The 5,045-nt window shown below is 36.3% G+C and overlaps 1 pseudogene; it reads left to right on the forward strand.

The window, feature by feature from the left end:
• Positions 1-4,454: 4,454 nt before the first annotated feature.
• The window catches only part of LOC138166066 (monocyte to macrophage differentiation factor-like), a 1,244-nt pseudogene continuing 653 nt past the window's right edge, over positions 4,455-5,045 (forward strand).

Below are 5,045 nucleotides of genomic sequence, written 5' to 3' on the forward strand. Positions count from 1 at the left end.
TTCCTTCCTTCCTCCCTTCCTTCCTTCCTTTACCACTTTTTCTAGTTCAGGGCTGCATCTCTCGGGGAGAGACCTCACCCTCACTTACAGTAACCATTTGATATTTTTCCCAAATATTCATCTCTAGAAGTTAGATCATGCTTAAGCAATAGACCAACAGTCAATTGGGATTCATGGTTCCCCAGTATTTTTAAATGTTAAGTTTTTCCTGTTGGCCGATATAAATAGTGGCTGGGGAAAAGGTTTGAAGATAATCTATACCCTCATGAAAGGTCCTGTTCATTGTCTTTGCTGGCTTTATTTGTAGACAAATGAAGTGCTTGTCAAAGTCAGCCTTCCTTCATGAGGTGTAGAATGATCCAGTCATAAGAGAAACATCCTCATTCTCTGGTAGGAATGGATGAGGTTTGAATAGGACATACTTTTATATCTCATTGTCTCTGTAATCATCTTACAACCAGAAAATTTGCTAAAGTCTGAAAAGGGCACACTCTTACAATATAGAAAGTAATTTGGGGGTGTACCAGCAGGTGGGAGAGTTCCGGAAAGATTTCATGTAGGTTTGGGAAGTTTTGAAAAGAGGTATTCTAAAAAGTGGAGATCACCAAGAAGTGTAGTACAGATATAGTGGATAACTTGTATGAAAGCACAAGCATGGAGTCTTATGTAAGGGAAATATCGGGAAGGCCAATTTGGTTAGACCATATAGCATATGAAAACAGTTAATGTATAATAAGTATAGAAAGGTGGAAGAGGTCTGTAATGTTAATGGGATTTAAGATCCTCCCCACCCATTAATAGCTCTCAGGTGGAGCCCATTAAGGGAGGCTTGCTTTGTTGTAAGGCTTTCACACCTTTCAATAGATAGAGACACTCTTTGACAAAGTAAAACAAATTCATGGTAAAAACAAACAAAACCCCCTACAAAGTATAGGCAAAGAGGAATCTTGTTTAATATCTTAAAGATTTTTAAAATCAAAAGCAAACATCATATGCAATGGAAATGCTAGATGTTTACCAAAAAATCCTGAAATAAAACAAAAATGCTCATTATAATTTGATGATATTCTGGAAATTTTAGCAATAACAACATGAAAAGAGAAAAACAAAGACATCTAAAGGCATAAAGATGGGTAAAGAGGAAAAAAAACTATCCCTATTTGGAGGTGATCGAGGACCTGAACCTCAGTAGAGTGTTTATGGGGTGAGTAGAGAGAACAGGAAAGTTGTAAAATATTGTGAGGATGGAATTGGCAAAATCTGAGTCAGTTAGAAATGCTGATAAGGGAAAGTGAAGATAAAGGAATGACTCCAAGTTTGCAAATTTGGGTGAATAAAATATGACGGTATCCTCAAGAGAAAGAGGGGAGCTTAAAAAGAGGTTCAAGACAGGTTAGAATTCGAGGTTGGAGTTCCATCATGTAGAAACTGCCTTGCCTATGAAAGTCATTTGAGAATATCTAGTTGATGATAAATGACTAGGGCTCAGGAGATATGGTAAGTGCAATAATTAAACTCCTTCCTCCATGAAAGTTAGACTCTTTTTTTTTTTCTTAAAAGGTATTAAGATTATTTCAATAGATGGAGACACTCTTTGACAAAGTACAAATTCATGGTAAAAACAAACAAACAAAACCCCCTACAAAGTATAGGCACAGAGGAATCTTATTTAATATCATAAAAAAAATTTAAATCAAAAGCAAACATCATATGCAATGGAAATGCTAGAAGCTTACCCAAAAAAATCCAGGAATTAAACAAAAATGCTCATTATAATTTGATAGAATTCTGGAAATTTTAGCAATAACAATATGACAAGAGAAAAATAAGACATCTAAAGGCATAAAGATGGGTAAAGAGGAAACAAAACTATCCCTATTTGGAGGTGATCGAGGACCTGAACCTCAGTAGAGTGTTTATGGGGTGAGTAGAGAGAACAGGAAAGTTGTAAAATATTGTGAGGATGGAATTGGCAAAATCTGACATCTAAAGGCATAATGATGGGTAAAGAGGAAACAAAACTATACCAATTTGGAGGTGTGATGGTTTACTTTAAAAAATCCTAGGGAAGGGGAAAGAAATGGAATAGACATTCACTAAGCACTTACTATGTATGTACCAGGCTCTGTGCTAAGTCATTCTTACAAATATTATCTCTTTTGATCTTCACAACAACCCTTTGAAGTAGATATTATTATTCCCATTTTACAGTTGAGAAACTGAAGCAGACAGAGGTTGTGACACGCTTAGCGTCACACAGCTAGTAAGTATCTAAGGGTGACTTTGAACTCAAGGTCTTTCTAACTTCAGACCTAGCACTCTGTCCACTGTACCTGGCTGCCAGCAAATATATTAACTGATACATTAGCTTCAGCAAAGCTGCTGGCTACAAAATAAACCCTCAGAAAACGAACTGCTTTTCTTTATTTTATTTTTTTCAGTCATCAAAAATTTACTTCCCACCCTCTACCCCAATGAGAATGGGGGTGGGCAACACTATTTCAAACATGTATAGTCAAGTAAAACAAATTTCTGCTTCTATCATGTTCAAATACATGTACATTTGCACATGTATGTGCCTATATATACACACAAATATACACATATGTATACATGTGTGTATATATATGTCTCCTGCACTCCAAGTCCACACCTCATTATAAGGAAATGAGTAACGTTTCATTATTAGTCCTTTGGAAATGTGATTGATCATTACTTTAATCAAAGTTCCTAATCAGACATTCTGATCAGAATTCCTAATTCTTTCAAGATCATTTGTCTTTACTATATTATTGTCATTACATATATTATTCCCTGGTTTTGTTCACCTCATTCATTTATGTATCACTTCATACAAGTCTCTCCAAGTTTTTTCATCCCCTTTATCATTTCTTATATAGCATAATAGCATTCTATAATATTTATATACCATAACTTGTTCAGCCATTCCCCAATTTATGGCTACTCCCTCACATTTCCCATCTTTGCCACCTCAAAAAGAGTTAGAAATATTTTTGTACATCCTTTGAGTTAATTTTGCTTAGGACTAAACCCCTCCTTTAGTCTTGTTGCTATTCAGTTGTGTCCAACTCTTTGGGATCCCATGGATCATACTGTCCATGGGGTTTTCTTGGCAAAGCTACTGGAGTGGTTTGCCATTTCCTTCTCCAGTGGATTAAAGCAAACAGAAGTTAAGTGACTTGTGCAGGGTCACATAGCCAGTGAGTGACAGACAGACAGACAGACTGGATTTGAACTCAAGTCTTTCTGACTCTAGGCCTAGTAGTCTATCCACTGAGCTATCTAAATCATTCCCTAAAAATAAGTAGTAAAATATTATGAATAAAACATTCTCACAAAATTTTTGGCAGAATTTTTCAAGTCTCTAAGAACAAAAGTAATGCAAATCAAAACAACCCCAAGATTTTTACATCAAACTCGGAAAACTGGCAAAGATGATAAATGATGGAAATACTCAATTTTGAAATGAACAGTGTTCTATATAATAATTAGAAAACACGAAAAACACTAAAAGAAAGGGAAATCCCAATCTCAATGACTACAAAATAAATAAGATACATAGATATTAGTTTCCCTAGGTGCATAAAAGATATATGGATTGAATTATAAAATGTTCCTTAAATAAATAAATGACAACTTAAATAGCTAGAGAACTATTCAGTGTTCATGGCTAGGCCATGCCAATATGATAGAAATAGCAATACTAAAAATATACATACTTTTAATGCTATAACAAAATTACCAAGGGGATACTTTATAGAACTTAATAAAATTCATTTGGAAAAACAAAAGATCTAAAATATCTGGGAAATAATTTTTAAAAGTAATGGTGAGGGAATAGCACTTCCAGACCTTGAACTATTATAAACCAGCAGTCATTAAAACCATCTGGTTTTGGTTAAAGAATAGAGAGATAGAAAAGTGGAACAAACCAGACAAGAGAGATTCAGAAACAATAGGACTCAATAACCCAATGTTTGAGAAAGTAGAATACATAAATTACTTAGGAAAGAACTAATTTGTTTTTGCTTTGTTTTGTTTTAATGCTAGGAAAGCAGTCTGGCAGAAATTAGACTTACATCAACACCTATTACATCGTGTTCCACAATACATTCTAAATGGATACGTGACCTTAACAGTAAAGATCATACTATAAAAAAATAGAGAGAAACAGATGGCCCAGCCCAGGCCTCCACTGCCCTCCTTTTAACCCTGTATGTTGAGCCCCAGCAGAATGGTCTCCAGTAGGGAGAGGTGGCCAAGTAGTCAGTGTCCAGAGCAGCCTAAGCCTGAGCCTGGTTTTTGTGAGCCCTTACCCCACAAGGCCAGCCAAGCTGAGAGCTGAGGTGGAGTTCCCAAGGGGTCCAGAGAATCCATATGGTTCAAGAATGAATTCTATTGGTTCATGAAACATTGGACCTCAGTCAACAACTATGCTGAAACTACTTGCTATGAATATATTAGGATGTTCATTCCTCATTGTTCCTGCTATCGTGGACAGTACCCTTTCTCCATCAATGATCAGATGTCTGTTGGGAAAAGATCACAGCATGGATTTATAGAATGGGCCTATGTACCTTCTTTACCCTTTCAACAGTGTTTCATACTGTTTCATGGAAAAAGAGTCACTTTGGGACAACGGAGTATTGTTTTCATATGTGCAATACAATGGTGATCTATCTCTCCATTTCTGCCTACTATGGGTCATGGTTAAATCTCTACAAACTTAGATCCCTGGCATCTCATATGCCTTGGTTTATCTGGTTCATGGAAGTGTAATGGGAATGCAAATTTAAAGATCTTCCCTGCCCCTAGGCTAAAGTGCACCTGAAACATGGGGGTGGGAGGCTTGTTTTTCAGTAAATATTTTTTGATTGGCCAGTGGGTCAATAAGGTTGTTACATTCTCTGAGCCAGGAGAAGGCTATATAAGCCCTGATGTGAAGCTTTGTTTTGGGGTCTCACTTTGAGAAGTGTTCTGTGATTTGATCTGTATTCTGAAAAGCCGTTGTCCAGAGGCCCCCC

This window comes from Petaurus breviceps, unplaced genomic scaffold, assembly GCF_028583685.1.
Source record: "Petaurus breviceps papuanus isolate PSGF00001 unplaced genomic scaffold, PetGlider_PUasm1.0 220, whole genome shotgun sequence".
Taxonomy (NCBI): domain Eukaryota; kingdom Metazoa; phylum Chordata; class Mammalia; order Diprotodontia; family Petauridae; genus Petaurus; species Petaurus breviceps.